The following is a 20,336-nucleotide window of genomic DNA, read 5'->3' as shown; positions in this document are numbered from 1 at the left end:
CTTAGACTGCTTTTGATATTTAACAAATCTATATTTATTCATTATTCCTTCACAAATTTATAAATCCATAAAACTCCCTTGTCCTCACTGTTTCAGTCACATACATTCATACCATACTCCTCTCTGCATTCAAACATAAAATACATTAAATTCTCACACTGTGAATTTAATGTATTTTATGTTTGAATGCAGAGAGGAGTATGGTATGAATGTATGTGATTGAAACAGTGAGGACAAGGGAGTTTTATGGATTTATAAATTTGTGAAGGAATAATGAATAAATATAGATTTGTTAAGTATCAAAAGTAGTCAAAGTTACTAGGAAATGTATATTCACTGGGGAAATCCTGAAAACCCGACTGGATTGTGGCCCTCGAGGAGTGAGGTTGGACAACCCTGTGTTAAAGGCTGCTTTTGAAACACTGCAGTCATGATTCCTAAATCTGGCTGCTAGGTGTCTCAATGACAGGGACTCTTCCCTTCTCTGGGAACTGTGAATGAGTGCAGCCTCAATAGCATGCCCAGCTAAGGCTGATTTGTGGCACCGAAGACCTGAGCTGGGAATTAAACCCAGTCTCTCTATCTATGGCAATGCACAGCATTGCATTGGGCTACCAGGCTGACCTGAGAACTCCCTTTTCTAACATTCCAACCTGTTTTTTATTTGCGTTTTGCCCAAGTGATAGCACTTATTGGGGAAGCCCCATCCATCTATCTGTCTCTCTCTCTGCATGAGCACAAAGACATACGTACATACACAGAGAGACAAAATACATACATGCCTCATACAACCTAAAACTAACCATTTGGAAACATTGCCCCCGTCACCTTAATGGGATACAGTTTACCATGGCTTTTCACATCCCTGAACAGATGTGCATTAGTTTGCAAACGGAGGAGGAGGAAACACATCTTTGTCACATTATAGGTATTCACTTTTCAACATATTTAACCGTGATTTTATATTGAGAATACAACAATAGAAACTGATAAAATTTAATTCAGAGATTCTGTAGCATTTTAACATACAAAGTACATATCAACATTTTATAGGATACTGTGAGACTGCGGGTAGGGTTATGGGGTAGCCCTGTGAATAACTCAGCCAGTCAAAAGATATAAATGTTGTATTCACCTGAGTCCTGGGACCTGTTGCTTGACAGGCCAGGAACATCAGATGCAATAGTTTCTCTTATTTAGTAACAGTCTTGAATAGGCCTCTGGCTAGCAGGCCAAGCAGTCTGTGGCTGGTGGGGCAGCCCTGCCCCAAACACATCCTGTTCTCAGGTCTACCTCCAGCCAGACCTCAACATGGATTGTAAGCCTTAACAAGAAGCAAAGCTGGCTTACAAGTCACAGCAGGCTAAACGCATACTGTAAAGTCATGGACTTGGGCTTCAGTTCTTCCTTCCCTGGGCCTCCCAGTCCTTACCCTCAGCCTGGCCCTATCTTTTAAACTCCCAGGTATTGTTGCACCATGCGGGAGGATCACGAACTATTGCTCAAATAGAAAGGGATGATGGGGTATTAGTACATAAGGACAAGGAGATAGCTTCTGTGTTTAGTCAGTATTACCAGAAATTATATGGACGCCCTTTGGAGCAGCCTATGAATGGGGCTTTATATTAGTCAGTATTACCAGAAATTATATGGACGCCCTTTGGAGCAGCCTATGGATGGGGCTTTATATTTGGATAATTTACAATTGCCAAAGTTATCTGAGAGGGAAGTGAACAAACTTAATAGGCCAATCACAGAGGAGGAAGTGTCGTTAGTAATCCAGCAAAGTAGATACAAGGCACCAGGGCCAGATTGTTTTAAAGCTGAATTTTATAAAATGTTATCACCATCAATATACTCAACTTTACAATCTTACTTTACGCAGTTTGTGGTAGAGGGATCCCTCCCACAATCATTGCAGTTGGCTCAGATAGTATTGTTGAAACCAGGGAAGTCTGCTGAAAAGCCTTCTTCGTATAGGCCTATCTCACTGCTGAACTAAGTTGTTTGCAACAATCCTAGCCAATCGACTGTCTAAGGTGTTACCAGACCTAATATTGGAGCAACAAGTAGGTTTTGTTACAAGGCGTACAGTGGCGCATAACATGAGGAAACTTTTAATATCCATGGAGCGAGTAGAGCAGATAGGTGCCCCCTCTCTGTTAGTCAGTTTCGATGCTGAAAAAGCATTCAATCGGGTACATTGGGAATTCCTCTTCACGGTGCTGCAGAGATATGGGTTTTCCGGTTTCTTCTTGGATGCGTTGCGTGCGTTGTATAGCTCCCCTCGAGCAGTGATTCAGGTGAATGCAGTTCTCTCATCGGAATTCGAGATACACCGAGGTACGAAACAGGGCTGTCCTTTGTCACCCATGCTTTTTGTGCTAACTATGGATCCCCTGATAAGAGATATTATGGGGAACTCTTCTATTAAAGGGGTGAGCATAGGTCCTCGCGCGTTTAAGGTGTCGGCATTCGCCGACGATTTGTTGGTGCATGTTATGGAACCCCAGACTTCGTTAGAGACATTAATGGAATGCTTTGTGGAATATGGCGATTTTGGGGGTTTTAGCTTAAATCTTGACAAATCTCTACCTATGCCCATGGGGCCAGCTGTACGAGAAAACTGGGTGGGGTCTTTCCCAGTGGGAAGCTACATCGTTTCGATATCTAGGTATCCAGTTGCCATGTCGTACGGGGATGCTTTATGCAGTGAATGTATCAGAGTTGTTGGATTATAGTAAAGCTGTATTAGCTAGATAGCAACAGCTTCCTCTTTCGATCCATGGGAGAATCCAGTTATTTAATATGGTATTATTCCCGAAATTGCTCTATGTCCTTCAAACCTTGCCAATTAAATTGTTGAAAAAAGAACTTAGGTCACTACAGCGGTTGCTATCCCATTTCTGCTGGGGAGGAAGGAAGCCGAGAACGCCTTTTAGGCAGCTGTTGGGCTCATGAAGGTATGGGGTCTGGGACTCCCCAACATGTCGTTATATAACTATGTGTGTCTGCTTCGTCACCTGGAAGACTGGGTATTGAAGGAGCAGTGCTTTACTCCAAGAGACTATGAGTCACCGTTCTATTCCCCCTGGCATGTGAATTCCCTATTACACTGCACGCAAGACGCCCTTCTGAGGTGGTTAAGGCAAAGTGGGGTACTTAGATCATTACGGTTAGCTTGGTGGTTTTTGATATCAAAATTAGGAGGTCGGTGTGACATCTATGACCAACTTCAGATTGCAGGAAATTTGCATTTCTCCCCAGGGAGTGAGAACGCTAGTTTTGGGAGATGGGCGAATAGGGGAGTTTTTTTTATTAATGCATGTCTTAGATACTGAGGGTAGAATGATATCTTTGGAAACTGCTGGAGAAAGGGATGGTAGAGCGTAAGGATTTGTTGGCATATCTTCAGCTACGGCATTATATAGCTTCGTTAGATAGGGGGGGGGTCTCTTGTTCCATCCTTAGGAGGAAGATTGCAGGAATTTTTTGATAAATTCCGGGAGGGCGGCCTCTCGGTTTCAGGGTTGTATAAAGTGTTGCAACTGAAGTCTCCAGTTAGGTCATATGAGGCACTTCTGTTGCAAGGTGGTATCAAGATTTAGGAAGAGGGGGCACCACGTTAAAGCCATTAAAACTTATTAAACGGATCCCTGTGATATCAGTAAGTGTTGAGCTAAGGGAGTGTCAGTTCCGCACGCTGCACAGGGCATATTTCACGCAAGAGCGCATGTTTAAGATAGGAGCCATGGATACGCCGGAGTGTCAGAAATGTAAGCAGGTGCCAAATTCCTTCTTTCACTCGTTCTGGAAATGTGGGAGGGTGCAAGTTTTTTGGAAAGCTGTGTTATCCTATCTGGGCAGATTGTTGGGAAGCATCATACCTGTTTCACCAGCTGCAGTACTATTGGATAAATATGAGCTTTTTCCTATCCGTAATAAGTCACATATCCTGTTCCTTAGGAAAGCGGGGGTTTTGGGTAAGAAAGTGATACTGGGGGGCATGGATTAGAGAAGAGGCGCCATCATTTTGGACTTGGAGAAACCAATTACATACGGTGATGCGTTTGGAGAAGCAATATGCCAGACAAACCCCCAAAAGATTAAAATACTTTCATGCTACATGGAACATGTATATCGGGTCCCTTTCTCATAGAGCCAGGAGCCTACTATTATATATTATTATTATTATTATTACACTTGTATCCCGCGCTTTCCCACTCAAAGCAGGCTCAATGCGGCTTACATAGTAATAGGGAATACAGAATGTTGTAAGAGAAAGTAAGGTTAAATATATCAGAAAGATAGAGTAGAGGAGAAGAGTAGGGAGAGATAGGTAATGGATAAGGGAGTAGGTTGGGAGATATAGTAAGGGTCAATGTCTTTGTCACATGGGTGTACAGTAGATGGGTTCATCAGATTAGTTTGGGTCATTTGGGTAGGCTTGCTTGAATACATAGGTTTTTAGTGCTTTCCGGAAGGGTAGATAGTCACAGATTGATCGACCTAATTGGTTGGTGACTGGATTGGGTGGAGATGCTCCATTGGAGTTTGGCCGGGAGGTCGCCGAATGCTGGTAATGGGACGGGTCCTGCTATGGCTGGGGGTCCCTCCCCTCTTCTTCTTTTTTTTTTTGGGGGGGGGGGTGGGAAGGTTCGTAGGGTAAGATAATATCACATTGGTGACATTTATCAGTTGCACGAGAAGAAAAAAAAAAGAGCTGTATCCAGGCTACGTGTAACCAAGTTAATGAGGCATGTCATCTGGGAATATAATCACTGTGTGGTTAACCATAATTGTTGTTTGTTGGGATTTTGCATAAGGGGGAGGGAGGGGAGGAGGGAGTAGAAGTTGGAAAGGATGAACAACTCAGGGATAATATTGGGTTGGTTGCGCTGGGGTATGTTCATTACAACAAAAATTTATATCAATATATGGGGGAGAGGAGAAAGGTAAAAAATTGATGGCATAACTACTGTTTTTGGTTCATTCAACTGTGTGAGCATATGGTTATTGTTGTATTTGGAGTTTGCGATGTATTGTGTATACCGAGTGTTCATCAACATAAACTTCCAAGTATTAACTCTGCCCCTCTGGGCTCACTTCCTCCCAGGGCAGGATCAGTTCTCTTAAGGTGGCCCAGGGCCAGGCTAGTTAGAGAGGGACTTTTCTTAAGGGTGAGGGGCAGTGTTCTATAAATTCTATCACAGATACATCAAAATGCTAATTTTTTATTTATTTATTGACCATCTTTATGAATAGATTCCTACACTGTATTTTCATTTTGAAATTCAACAATACTAGTCTGTGGAACTACATTGCTCGTAGGGCGAAGGATGAGTTAGAGCTAGCGGAAACAAGGCTAGAAAGGGCGTTGAGGGGAGGAGGTAGAAAAGGTAGTATTACTAGGCTTTATAAAGCATTACAACTCCTCACTACACCACAAGACCATTATACTGAGAAATGGGAAAGGGCCCTGCAGAAGAGTTTCTCTCCGGAATGGTGGAAGATTAGCTATAGACAGTTGCTGAAGCCCTCCATCGCTCAGGCCACAATAGAAAACGGGTATAAAATATTATACTGGTGGTATTAAACACCGGAGAAATTGCATAAAATATACCCCCGAGTTTCAGCAGATTGCTGGAGAGAATGTGGAGGTCGGGGCACATTCCTGCATATTTGGTGGGAGTGCCCAAAAGCTCAGAAATATTGGTCACAAATTATTGAATTAGTGAAAAAGACTGTACAAGTGGATTACCCACAACAGGCAGAAATATGCTTATTACACTCCAGGCCCCCGGGTAGCAAAAAATATAGCCATAAACTGGCGATCCAGATGCTAGTGGCAGCAAAAATGGCAATGGCAAAGGCCTGGAAAAGGACGACAATGCCCTCCACTAAAGAGGTGTTGGCTAGAGTTGATTACTTGCACATGATGTCTAGGCTGACGGCGATGAGAAAAGGTCAGATGCATATCTTTCATAAAATTTGGCAACCATATGAGACGGTCAAGCAAACTCTTTCATAATTCCAATGCTGCAGGGGAGGGGGGGAGGGTAGGGGGGAAGATACAAGGCGGGGATTTCTATAGGTATTGTGTAGTAATCTGGATTGATAGTTCTGGAAGTTCATGTTTATCCTGTCATATGTTATTGACTGATGTTCTGCTGAGATGATTATATATAAAGAAATTTTTGGAAAATTTCAATAAAAACAATATTAAAAAAAAATTCAACAATACTTCAACCTCCAAATAAACATCACAGATAAATAACTCCCATGCACACATATTCAAGAGCCAAATACATTCCAAAATTATTTTACTTATTAAAAAAAATTATATCTGCTCCATCTATAATTCTGGGCAGCTTACATCAAGATATTCATAATAAAATTTACAAGCATATAAAACATGTAAACTTTCTTACTCTGAATTAAAGTCTAAAATCATTCAAACGCCTGTTCAAAAAGGACAGTTTTTAGCTGTTTCCTGAAGGGAAATATTAATCATACTTGTCTCAGTTATTGTGGGAGAGAGTTCCATCATTTTGGAGCTATGACCATGAAAACTGTTTCTTTCTATTCCTCTAATCTTACCTGCCTAAAAGAGGGATTTCAAGGAAGCTCTGACTTGGAGATCTCAATAAGCAAGTTGGAATAGAGATGTTGAGGACAGTAGAAAGGCATACAAGAAATTCATCCTGAAATATTTTAAAAAGAAGTGTCGCAATCTTAAAACAAATCTGCCACTTAATAGGAAGCCAATGCAGCTGCATTAACAGTGGTGTAATATGATCATAACAAGGTCTCTCCCCCCCCCCCCCCCCCCCACCTTGAAATCAACTGAGCAGCAGCGTTTTCAACTACTTGAAATTCACAAAGTGACTTCTTTGGTAAACTTAGCAACAAGGCATTACAATAATTAAATAGTGGAAAAACGAAAGGCTGAACTACACTACAAAAGTTAGTAGCATCTAAAAAATTCCTCAAGTTGCTTAAGGATTTCAATTTGAAAAATATTTTGACAAATTTTTCTAAGATGTACTTTCTTAGAGAGGGCAGTGTCTAAGGTCACTTCTAGATATTTTATTTCTCTCACAATGGGAATGTTATCTTGTTAATTTTTGTATACTCACCTCTCATACAAGTTCCCTCAGGGGTCCTTTTACTAAGGTGTGCTGAAAAATGGCCTGCAGTAGTGCAGATGTGTGTTTTGGGTGCGTGCAAAATTATTTTTCAGCGCACCTACAAAAAATGCCCTTTTTTAATTTTTGCCGAAAATGGACGTGCGGCAAAATGAAAATTGCTGAGCGTCCATTTTGGGTCTGAGACCTTACCGGAAGCCATTGACCTAGCGGTAAGGTCTCACGCGGTAACCGGGCAATAATTTTCTACGTGCATCAGAAAATAAATATTTTTTGGGGTGTGCATAGCGGACGCGAGCTAAAATTGAAATTACTGCGAGGGCCACGCGGTAACCGGGTGGTAACTCCAATTTGGCATGCGTTGGGCGCGTGTAGGTGCCTACATGGCTTAGTAAAAGGGCTCCTCAGTTTGTTGTATTATATTTCTGTGCATATGTTATTCACAATGCTTACTCTCCTTTGAAAAAATTATTGTTGTTTGTTTAATTTCTAAAACATTTCAATAAAAAGATTGAACTGGAAAAAAAAAAGTAGATGGAAATGTAGGCTAGTTTTCCCTGATAAAAAAAATAATTGTGTCGTGGTCATATTCAGCTAAAATTTAAGCAAAGGTAGTCCTATATTGGATTTAAAAAAAAAACTGTAGGTCATCAACATATAGCAGATAATGAACTCCCAAATAAGCAAGTACTTTACAAAGTGGAGCAATGTAAACATGAAATAGCAATGAAGATAGTGAGGAGCCTTGTGGTACTCCAGAACCAATATTTGACCAGGAAGAGGCGTTAGTGGCACTTATTACCTGAAACTGCCACTCATTTAAAAATGATTCAAACCATTTTAATACTAAACCATACCTATAGCTTCCAAACGCATCAATAATAAGTCACGATTAATGGTGGCAAAAGCAGCTGAAATGTTTGAGGGTGACCATCAAAAACTCAGCGCCTCAAGGAAAACCCCAATAAATACAATAAAGTACAGAAAACAAAAGAATATGTTGTTTGTATCTAAAATCAAATTGAACTTAGTCCAACAATGATCATCCACATATTTTTGCAATTACTGCTCAGCTTCAGTACCATTTCACACTGTCACTACATCTTTTAGTTGTTTGACTTGTAGTAATGTGTAAACATTTCCCAAGTCAATCCATAATAGGACATCTGAGCACATCCAGACGACATCTGTTGAGACCACAAAATGAAAATGTGTAGGGAGACATTCTTGCTTATTCCTTTCTTTCAAATGGAAAAAAAAAATACGTGGGAGCTGCAGGATATTGAGATAGGGCCTATGAGATTAGATTGAGGGAACCAGGTGATTTCAGTAATGTCCAGGGTTGCCAGATGGAAAATTTTTTTCTAGCCCAATCCAGCCCAAAAACCAGCCCAAAACCTGCCCAAACACAAACCCCGCCCCTGACACCCCCACCCCCGCGTCATCACCCCCTCCCCGTCACCGGCCCCGCCTCCCCGTCATCGGCCCCGCCGCCTACGTCATCGGCCCCGCCTCCCACGTCATCGGCCCGCCCAAAAAAACGTCACTAACCCCGCCCCCCCCCGCGGCCGAAAAAGGCAAAAAGCCGCCCAAAAAAACCGCACAGAAACCCAAAAAGCCGCCCAAAAAACCGCAACCCGCCGCGGGCAAAAATTTCCCGCGGCGGGTCGCGGAAAACCGCCCAATTGGGCGGTAAAACCGCCCACCTGGCAACACTGGTAATGTCAGGTTTGTGACTGTTTTCCATGTGGGTGCTCTCCTTGCCCTCTGGTGGCCAGAACTGGTGGCTGCTATGGACTGTTTTCTGCTGTCTTCCATGTTCCAGACTTCAGTGAGTCCGGTCCGGATTTTCCAGGTTGCCAGACTTGCTCTGCTGGTTTGTCCTGGAACAGCACCCTTACTTGGCTGGTGATTTACTGCAGCTGTGGGTCAGCTGCTGAGGGGCTTATTAGCTTCTGTGAGCCTTGCTTGCCTTGGTATCAAAGGTCATCCTGAGTTCCTGTTTGTTTGTTGGAGTTCCTGCTCTGTAAGTTTCCTGTGTGTTTGACCCTTTGCCTGGACCTGGACTTTGATTTTGCTTTCTGCCTGCCTAAAAGACTCTGGTTAGTTTATGGATTACCCGTGTTTGCTGCCTGCCCTTTGACTTTGCTGTGCTACTGGATATTGTTACTGTCTACTATTAAAGCCTTCTAGTTATATTCTGTGGTTCCTGCCTGTTGTGTTCAGCACTGCTTTCTGCTTGGGTGATTTGCCTGCCGCTTCCACTCCTTGGCAGTGGCCCAAGGGCTCACAACTTAGTTTCCAGTTTTGAGTGCATGACAAGTAATTATGATTTCCATAATTCCTTTATAAATCTCCTTTTTTTTTCTTATTTGGATCCCCTTTTTTTGATACTTTTTAGTGAGGATTGTGATATTGTTTGATTGTATTTCCTTTGTATTACAAGTTTACTTGTATCATTTTGCTATTCAAATTTGTAATCAGATTTGAATTGAAAATTAATAAATATATTAAAGCTTTAAAAAAATACTTGTCGGGGGGGCGGGGTTAGGGAGAGGGGGGATATGGTAAACAAAATAAGTTTATAAAATATTGAAGTTCCAGAATGTTTACAGTGAGCAGTTAAAAATGCAATACAGTGAATTCTGTTGCGATGGACTGGACCGTAATGTGCGGTTCACTTTGTTTTATGTTTCTTGATATTTGTATTAACTGTCAATAAAGACTTCATGCAAATAAAAAAATATATATATACTTGTCACTTGGATATTCCAGTTTTTATAACTAGCTGAAAAAAATGCTAGGTTGAGTCACCAGTGAATGTTTTCAAACTGCAGGGGTTTCCCGAGCTGCGTCTGTTTCAAGCACATAATGAGAGGTCATTGTAGAGAAATAATGACTTCTGGTATCCTTCTTTACACTTGAGTGGGGATTTTTTTCGTTTCATTTTCATTTATTTAGTGCTATATCCCACATTATCCAAATCAAGTTTGGTTCTGTGTGTCTTACAGCGTAACAGGTGCCGTTTAAATTTGAAACGGAACAGCAAATAACACGGTATACATTTTAAATAGAGCAGCAAATAAGAGTAAACAACAAGTTTAATACTATAACGAAGGACTAGCTATTCTAATTTATTCATAATCTATATATATAAAAGGCACCACTGAAGCCTCCAGCCGGAAGTGTGAAGCGCCAGAGATATCCGGTTTCCCCATGAGTGAAGGAAAACAGCACAGCAGGAAATCCCACGAAACAGTGAAGGACTCAGAGGGGGGAGGGGAGAGAGATGCCCTCACTCTCTCTGTAACAAAAACACAGAACAGCAGGAAACAACACTGAAGGACTGGACTCGGAGGGGGGAGGGGGGAGGGGGAGAGAGAGGGCAGAGGGCAGGGACACACACACTCCCACATGCACACTCTGAAGAAAACCTTGCTAGCCCCCGTTTCATTTGCATCAGAAACGGGGTTTTTTTTACTAGTGAGTCTATAATCTTCAGGCAGGTGTATTACCAAATTAGTTGTGTAATATGGGATTACTGTGTTATTGCTACTGTCGTGAAACAGTAGCATTTGGTGGAAAGGCTACGAGCTGTAAATGGTCAGTGGAATCGTGGATTGTTGCGATGGGGGATCCACTGTGTGATAGAGTTTCTATTTGCAATGTAATTGTGTGTCGTTATGAGTGAGCAAGATAAGGGATCTACCAGGGAAATGTCATGGTTGGTTCAGTTAATGTGTGGCAAGGAACGGTGTTCGGATTGTGTGCTCAGTCTGTATGGGCTTGTCTTCTGAAGGTAAAACTTTTTTGAAGAGGTAGGATTTCAGTATTTTGCAAAATATGAGATAGTCTGTTATTCTCAGGTTTGAGGGCAGAGCGTTCCATGAATGAGTTGTAAGGTAGAAGAACCTTGTATTGTGGAGAGGTTTGTATGTTACCCCTTTGCAGTTTGGGAAGTGGAGTAAAAGGTAGTTTCGAGCATTCATCAGGACATTTCTAAGTGGGAGGTTGATCAACGTGGTCTTGTAGGTGGGGGGATAGCCCCTGGAGGATCTGCACAGCGCTATGTGCTGTGGATAACATATCTTCATCGCATGTGAGCTCTACAATAAGGTTTTCTCTGAAAGATGATCTATCATACTTCACTAATTGTCATTTTTTTTTCTCATTGAGAGAACTGGTATTCTGTGGCTTTGGAAGTTTGTGCCACAGAATTTTGAATGCGACTCAGTAAAATGTAGCCAGTACTTAGCAATGGAAGATTAAAATGAGAGGGCATTTGAATGTGGTATTTGAGGCTCAGTGATCTAATTCCTCTCTGGATATGCTATGGATTGTCAACTATTAGTGAAAATACAAGAGAACCTTTGCAAGTAAATGGAATGCTTGAGTGGTGATTCCCCCCCCCCCCCCCCCTTTTTCAGTCATTACAAAGAGACAGGCACCATAAGGATGTCCCTGTGGAGTCTTGTACTCCGTGTTTCAAGTCATGGATCGATACGCAATAATCTCTAGAGGGGATGCTGTGCTTTAATCATCCAGCCAGTGCTAGTAGTATGGTCAGTACAAAGGTCCCAAATTAGAGCAAGGGCTTTTTCAGCAGCTGGACCTCTCTTGTGGAACTCACTACCAGGTTGGAGAAAACCTTTCAGGAAGAAAGTAAAGGCATGGCTGTTTCCTTGTTCAGTGAGTTAGGTGAAGGGGTTTTGATGGGCTCTTGTGGGGTGTATAAAGTCTGGAGCACCTGGCAGTTCTCTTTATTATTCTCGTGGGGCATAGTCCATGAATTGTAAATGTTATTTGATTAGCTTTCATCTGTTTTAAATTTGTTTTACGACATTTATTTTAACCATTTTGGATAGGTTACTAGTCTGGAATAACACTAATTAAATGGTTTAAAAAAAATAAACATATCATCCAAGTAGACCTAACTGGGACACCAAGCTCCTGTAAAATGTAATTTATTAAATACATGAAAAGGTTATGTTGTAAAATTGGCATTGCTTTTAAGTTTATTTTTATTTGTTCTCTTCAAGGTGTTATTTTCTAGAGATCACGGGTCCAAACTTTTTCTGTAATCTCTTTGGATCTTGACATTCTCCATCTTAAGAGAATGAAGTAAAGTTCCTTCAGCAAAGCAATATTTAAACCAAGGTCTTTGTCACAGGATTTTCCATGCATGTCTCTCTACTGCCAGCAGAGGAAGACATGAATTATAAGAAAACACCTTCTCGCATCTCATTAGCTTTCATTAAGCTTTGCATTGTAATTGTCCCCTAGGGCCCTTATTCTGTGGGCTGTGATTGTAATTGTGCAGCTGTGCAGCTGAAGTCACATTTTTGTAACTAGTGATAAATCTTGTGCTAGTCCAGTAACAGGTATGGCAATGTGCAAAGATTCCGGTTCTCTCTTTGACCTCTAAACTATATCTGAGGCTTCTCTGGGAGAGATGTGGAGATATGTAAAGGCTCCCCTGGGAGCCAGGATTCCTGAAACTGCAGCACAGCTCAGCTCTCCACTTCCACAGCCAGGAAGCAATTAATTTTTAGGGATGGAGAAAACTGGAGGTGTTTTTGTTCAAAACTACTTTATTCTGAATTCCACAGTGAGCTGTTACTTGTTGATAGGAAAAGGTGAAACTAGGGCAAAGATCTTTTCCAAGCCTTATCCCCAGACAGGCAATAGACAACAACAGGAATTACATCCAGAAGCCCCTCTGCTCAAAGTGCAAAATCTCACAATATATCCGGGGGAAAGGGGAAGAGGAGGCTTAAGGGGGTTGCTAAAGAAAGCAATGTTGCACACCTGTAAGGATCTAACAGCCATACATAGGTGATGTCATCACCTAATGGTGCTATGTGGTCCCTTGTTCTCGAGCTTAGAAACCTCTTAGACAAGTTTATGAGCTTGCTCCATATTTCCCACTAAAGCACTCCTCACCCACAGTGACGTGCTTTAACCTTGGGTGGATTTGTGTGACTGTTGAATCTTGCTCTCTAAGGAGAAAACCTGTTATAAATTTGCAATTTATTTTCTTCATGGATAAGCAGAATCACAACAGCCACACATGTGGAGGCTCTCAAACTGAGGGTTGCATAGTAAATTTTTTATTTTATATTTTTAAATTTATTTGTATTTATTTTTTTTCAACCCAGTGAACAAAAAGGGGGTGGTTGGTGGAAGCTTTACAGCTTGTAACTGTTATGTATTGTTTCTAAGTTCATTAAATTTAGTGGCAGTTAAATACAGAAGTCAAACTTGTCATTTCCATGCCACCTCCAGGTCACAGTGGGTGGGACTTCAGGGAGCAGCACACCAGAGCCCTACTGACTTCACTAACACAAAAGTAGTAGGAGCCTGGAGCATAGCAGAAAAAGCACAGAAGTGTTTTTTCAATGGCAACGCTGCTAGGGTAGCTCGGCTAATACAGTTAAATATTTGGAGAGTTCTCCATTTATTGATTATATTCCGGAAAATCTGGTGCTTAACCTATGCAGTAGGAATGGATCCTCAGAAGCTTAGCCAAAATTGGGTGGCGGAGCAGGTGGGGGAAGAGAGGTTGGTGGTTGGGAGGCGAGGATAGTGGAGGGCAGACTTATAAGGTCTGTGCCAGAGCCTGTGATGGGAGGCGGGACTGGTGGTTGGGAGGCAGGAAATACGGCTGGGCAGACTTGTACGGTCTGTGCCCTGAAAAAGGCAGGTACAAATCAAGGTAAGGTATACATATATGAGTTTATCTTGTTGGGCAGACTGGATGGACCATGCAGGTCTTTTTCTGCCGTCATCTACTAAGTAACCACTTGTATGGGTCTAACTGGCGACTCAGTCTGTCTGCCAGTGAATTAGTGTGGCAGATTCAGTGTCAATGACTGATTATGGGTCTAGAGAGTAAAGTTTTACAAATATGTGAAGGGATGACCAAGTTGCTGCCTTGTAGATATCCTCTGGTGAGGACCAGCATTGGTGAGCTGTTGAAGTAGCTGTTGATCTTAGTTTATGCGCTATTATTCTTAGAGTAGGAAATGCAGACATTTTTGTGTAACAATAAGAAATATAATTTGCTAATTTGCTATGTAATTTGACAGTTTTCTTTCCCATCGGCATTCCTGGTTTATTGGGATTCTATGAGAGGAATAGTTGAGATGGACGATTTGGAGAGTTGGTCCTTGTTAGGTGTGTTTGAATTGCTCTCTTATAATCTAATGTGTGTAGAGATCCTTGTAAGTCATTCTAATGAGGAATAGAATGAAAATCTGGCAACATTTTAGATTGATTGAGGGGGGGGAAAGGAGAAATCACTTTTGGAAAGAACTTTGTATGAGTGCGGAGCATCACTTTAACAGAGAAGAATTTGGCTGATAGTCCAAGAAAACAGCAGGGTAATCGATCTGCAAACTCCAAGATGGAAACCAAACGAAGCAGATATGTATGTGGAAAACAATATTTCTCCGAGGACAAGCAGGCTGCTTGTTCTCACTGATGGGTGACGTCCACGGCAGCCCCTCCAATCGGAATCTTCACTAGCAAAGGCCTTTGCTAGTCCTCGCGCGCCAGTGCGCACCGCGCATGCGCGGCCGTCTTCCCGCCCGAAACCGGCTTCTGCCGGCCAGTCTTCTTTTCTCCGCGCTCGGTACGGTTGTGCTTTACCGTTCGTGCCCCGAAAAGTCGGCCTCGCGCGTCGTTTTTCGACCTTTTCTGTGAGAAATCCAGAAATTGTTTGGATTAACCATTCTTGGTTTTTCCTTTCCTCTACTTCGAGTTTTTTCGCCCCGTTAAGTTTTCTTTCGTCGTCGGGGTAGGCCTTACTTAGGCCCCGGTCGAAATTTCCCTTTTTTCTGTGCCAAATTTCGCCATTTCGTCTTTCGATTTCGCCGGCGTGATTTTTCCGCCCATGACATCGAAGCCTTCCAGCGGCTTCAAGAAGTGCCCGGGTAATCTCGCTCACTGACAGGCACGCGTCGTGTCTTCAGTGTCTGGGGGCTGGGCACTGCCCTCAGGCCTGTAGTCTGTGTTCCCTTTTGCAAAGGCGGACTCAGGTAGCGAGGTTAGCCCAGTGGAACATTTTGTTCTCGGGCTCTTCATCGGCACCGGGGGTATCGAGTGCATCGACGTCTTCAGCGTCCAGACCTTCAACCTCGGCGGCTACTGCATCGAGTGCATCGAGGCATCGGCCCTCTGCATCGGCGCCGAGACATCGGACAGCTGCATCGACGTCGGTGGTACCGGGACCTCGTCTGCTGATGTCGTCGGACGGTGGTGCTTCGTCTGGAGTGCAGGTGAGGGCTGTCCATTCCCCTGCTGGTGGCGGTGAGCCTTCGGGTGGGTCTCCCCCTGCCCTGAGGGCTCCTGCGGTACAGCCCCCCCGAGACCGACCTTCTTCGATCTCGGCCCCGAGGAAGCGACGGCTGGATTCTACGTCCTCCTCGTCGGTACCGGGAAGCTCCGGTGACATGCTTCGTCCCAAGAAGTCGAAGAAGCATCGTCACCGGTCCCCTTCCCATGTCGGTACCGAGAGCTCTGGGTCGCCGAAGGAGTCGGCACCCAGCAGGCATCGGCACCGAGAGGACCGCTCACCCTCTGTTCAGGAGGTGTCGATGCGCTCCACTCTGGACAGCCCGGAACAGCCTCCACGCCCGGAACAGGTTCTGACGTCGACGCCTGCATCGACTTCCATGCCTTTCTCTGCAGCCGCTCTGAACGAGAGCCTCCGGGCCGTTCTCCCAGAGATTCTGGGAGAGCTGCTGCGCCCTACCCCTCCGGTACCGGCGGTGCTTGCGCCACCGGTACCGTCGAGCGTGGCGCCGGCTGGCCTATCGCCCGAGGTGAGGTCTCCGGGGTCGGTGTCGCGTGCGGTACCGGCTGCCGTCGCCTCCCAGGAAGGCTCCCCGACTACGTCGGCGGAGGGAGCTTCGCCGATGCGGGCGAGGGAGTCTACCTCTCGACGCCCCCATCGTGGACGTGGCTCCACGGAGTCGAGTCGGGCACGGTTGCAGACACAGGTCCGTGAACTTGTGTCTGACACCGAGGGTGAGGCCTCGTGGGAAGAGGAAGAAGACCCCAGATATTTCTCTGACGAGGAGTCTGAGGGTCTTCCTTCCGATCCCACTCCCTCTCCTGAAAGAGAGCTTTCCCCTCCTGAGAGTCTGTCTTTTGCTTCCTTTGTCCGGGAGATGTCTACGGCCATCCCCTTCCCGGTGGTTGTGGAGGACGAGCCCAGGGCTGAAATGTTTGAGCTCCTGGACTATCCTTCTCCACCTAAGGAAGCGTCCACTGTTCCCTTGCACCATGTCCTAAAAAAGACATTGCTTGCGAACTGGACCAAGCCTTTAACTAATCCCCACATCCCCAAGAAGATCGAGTCCCAGTACCGGATCCATGGGGACCCAGATCTGATGCGCACTCAGTTGCCTCATGATTCTGGAGTTGTGGATCTGGCCCTAAAGAAGGCTAAGAGTTCTAGGGAGCATGCTTCGGCGCCCCCGGGCAAGGACTCTAGAACCTTAGACTCCTTTGGGAGGAAGGCCTACCATTCTTCTATGCTCGTGGCCAAAATCCAGTCTTACCAGCTCTACACGAGCATACACATGCGGAACAATGTGCGGCAGTTGGCGGGCTTGGTTGATGCGCTCCCCCCTGAGCAAGCCAAGCCTTTTCAGGAGGTGGTCAGGCAGCTGATGGCGTGCAGAAAATTCCTGGCCAGAGGGGTGTATGACACCTTTGATGTTGCGTCCAGGGCCGCTGCTCAAGGTGTGGTGATGCGCAGGCTCTCATGGCTGCGTGCCTCCGACCTGGAGAATAGAATCCAGCAGCGGATTGCGGACTCGCCTTGCTGTGCGGATAACATTTTTGGAGAGAAAGTTGAACAGGTGGTAGAGCAGCTCCACCAGCGGGACACCGCATTCGACAAGTTCTCCCGCCGGCAGCCTTCAGCCTCTACCTCTACAGGTAGAAGATTTTTCGGGGGAAGGAAGACTGTTCCCTACTCTTCTGGCAAGCGTAGGTACAATCCTCCTTCTCGACAGCCTGGGGCCCAGGCTAAGCCCCAGCGCGCTCGCTCTCGTCAGCAGCGCGCGCCTCAGCAAGGCCCCTCGGCTCCCCAGCAAAAGCAAGGGACGGGCTTTTGACTGGCTCCAGCAGAGCATAGCCGACATCCAAGTGTCCGTGCCGGGCGACCTGCCAGTCGGAGGGAGGTTGAAAGCTTTTCACCAAAGGTGGCCTCTCATAACCTCCGATCAGTGGGTTCTCCAAATAGTCCGGCAAGGATACACCCTCAATTTGGCCTCAAAACCTCCAAATTGTCCTCCGGGAGCTCAGTCTTACAGCTTCCAGCACAAGCAGGTACTTGCAGAGGAACTCTCCGCCCTTCTCAGCGCCAATGCGGTCGAGCCCGTGCCATCCGGGCAAGAAGGGCTGGGATTCTATTCCAGGTACTTCCTTGTGGAAAAGAAAACAGGGGGGATGCGTCCCATCCTAGACCTAAGGGCCCTGAACAAATATCTGGTCAAAGAAAAGTTCAGGATGCTTTCCCTGGGCACCCTCCTTCCCATGATTCAGGAAAACGATTGGCTATGCTCTCTGGACTTGAAGGATGCCTACACACACATCCCGATACTGCCAGCTCACAGACAGTATCTGCGATTTCAGCTGGGCACACGTCACTTCCAGTACTGTGTGCTACCCTTTGGGCTCGCCTCTGCGCCCAGGGTGTTCACAAAGTGCTTGGCTGTAGTAGCAGCGGCACTTCGCAGGCTGGGGGTGCACGTGTTCCCATATCTCGACGATTGGCTGGTGAAGAACACATCCGAGGCAGGAGCCCTGCAGTCCATGCAGATGACTATTCGCCTCCTGGAGCTACTGGGGTTTGTGATAAATTATCCAAAGTCCCATCTTCTCCCAGTGCAGAGACTCGAATTCATAGGAGCTCTGCTGGATTCTCGGACGGCTCGCGCCTATCTCCCAGAGGCGAGAGCCAACAACTTGTTGTCCCTCGTCTCGTGGGTGCGAGCGTCCCAGCAGATCACAGCTCGGCAGATGTTGAGATTGCTAGGCCACATGGCCTCCACAGTCCATGTGACTCCCATGGCCCGCCTTCACATGAGATCTGCTCAATGGACCCTAGCTTCCCAGTGGTTCCAGGCTGCTGGGGATCTAGAAGATGTAATCCACCTGTCCACGAGTTTTCTCGAATCCCTGTGTTGGTGGACGATTTGGTCCAATTTGACTCTGGGACGTCCTTTCCAAATTCCTCAGCCACAAAAAGTGCTGACCACGGATGCGTCTCTCCTGGGGTGGGGAGCTCATGTCGATGGGCTTCACACCCAAGGAAGCTGGTCTCTCCAGGAACGCGATCTGCAGATCAATCTTCTGGAGTTGCGAGCGATCTGGAACGCTCTGAAGGCTTTCAGAGATCGGCTGTCCCACCAAATTATCCAAATTCAGACAGACAACCAGGTTGCCATGTATTACGTCAACAAGCAGGGGGGCACCGGATCTTGCCCCCTGTGTCAGGAAGCCGTCAGCATGTGGCTCTGGGCTCGCCGTCACGGCATGGTGCTCCAAGCCACATATCTGGCAGGCGTAAACAACAGTCTGGCCGACAGGTTGAGCAGGATTATGCAACCTCACGAGTGGTCGCTCAATTCCCGTGTAGTGCGACAGATCTTCCAGGCGTGGGGCACCCCCTTGGTAGACCTCTTCGCATCTCGAGCCAACCACAAAGTCCCTCAGTTCTGTTCCAGGCTTCAGGCCCACGGCAGACTGGCATCGGATGCCTTCCTCCTGGATTGGGGGGAGGGTCTGCTGTATGCTTATCCTCCCATACCTCTGGTGGGGAAGACTTTGTTGAAACTCAAGCAAGACCGAGGCACCATGATTCTGATTGCTCCTTTTTGGCCGCGTCAGATCTGGTTCCCTCTTCTTCTGGAGTTGTCCTCCGAAGAACCGTGGAGATTGGAGTGTTTTCCGACCCTCATCACGCAGGACGAAGGGGCGCTTCTGCATCCCAGCCTCCGGTCCTTGGCTCTCACGGCCTGGATGTTGAGAGCGTAGACTTTGCCTCTTTGGGTCTGTCAGAGGGTGTCTCCCGTGTTTTGCTTGCTTCCAGGAAAGATTCCACCAAGAGGAGTTACTTCTTTCTGTGGAGGAGGTTTGCCGTCTGGTGTGACAGCAAGGCCCTAGATCCTCGCTCTTGTCCTACACAGACCCTGCTTGAATACCTTCTGCACCTGTCTGAGTCTGGTCTCAAGACCAACTCTGTAAGGGTTCACCTTAGTGCAATCAGTGCATACCATTATCATGTAGAAGGTAAGCCGATCTCGGGACAGCCTTTAGTTGTTCGCTTCATGAGAGGTTTGCTTTTGTCAAAGCCCCGTCAAACCTCCTACAGTGTCATGGGATCTCAATGTCGTTCTCACCCAGCTGATGAAACCTCCTTTTGAGCCACTGGACTCCTGCCATCTGAAGTACTTGACCTGGAAGGTCATTTTCTTGGTGGCAGTTACTTCAGCTCGTAGAGTCAGTGAGCTTCAGGCCCTGGTAGCCCAGGCCCCTTACACCAAATTTCATCGTAACAGAGTAGTCCTCCGCACTCACCCTAAGTTCTTGCCAAAGGTTGTGTCGGAGTTCCATCTGAACCAGTCAATTGTCTTGCCAACATTCTTTCCCCGTCCTCATTCCTGCCCTGCTGAACGTCAGCTGCACACATTGGACTTCAAGAGAGCATTGGCCTTCTACCTGGAGCGGACACAGCCCAACAGACAGTCCGCCCAATTGTTTGTTTCTTTTGATCCCAACAGGAGGGGAGTGGCTGTGGGGAAACGCACCATATCCAATTGGCTAGCAGATTGCATTTCCTTCACTTACGCCCAGGCTGGGCTGACTCTTGAGGGTCATGTCACGGCTCATAATGTTAGAGCCATGGCAGCGTCGGTAGCCCACTTGAAGTCAGCCTCTATTGAAGAAATTTGCAAAGCTGCGACGTGGTCATCTGTCCACACATTCACATCTCATTACTGCCTGCAGCAGGATACCCGACGCGACAGTCGGTTCGGGCAGTCAGTTCTTCAGAACCTGTTTGGGCTTTAGGATCCAACTCCACCCCCCGAGGGCCCTGTTTGTTCTGTTCCAGGCTGCACTCTCAGTTAGTTGGTAAATTTTTTAGGTCAATCTCAGTTATGTCCTCGCCGT

The 20,336-nt window shown here is 45.8% G+C and overlaps 1 protein-coding gene across 2 annotated transcripts in view; it reads left to right on the top strand.

Annotated features, from left to right (window-relative positions):
- Nucleotides 1-20,336, top strand: part of CDC45 (cell division cycle 45) — a 69,352-nt gene that overhangs the window by 41,095 nt on the left and 7,921 nt on the right. The gene's annotated exons all lie outside the window — the stretch shown is intronic.

Source organism: Microcaecilia unicolor, chromosome 11 (assembly GCF_901765095.1).
Source record: "Microcaecilia unicolor chromosome 11, aMicUni1.1, whole genome shotgun sequence".
Taxonomy (NCBI): Eukaryota; Metazoa; Chordata; class Amphibia; order Gymnophiona; family Siphonopidae; genus Microcaecilia; species Microcaecilia unicolor.
The sequence above is the reverse complement of the archived record's forward strand: the minus strand, read 5'-3'. Positions and strand labels throughout refer to the sequence as shown.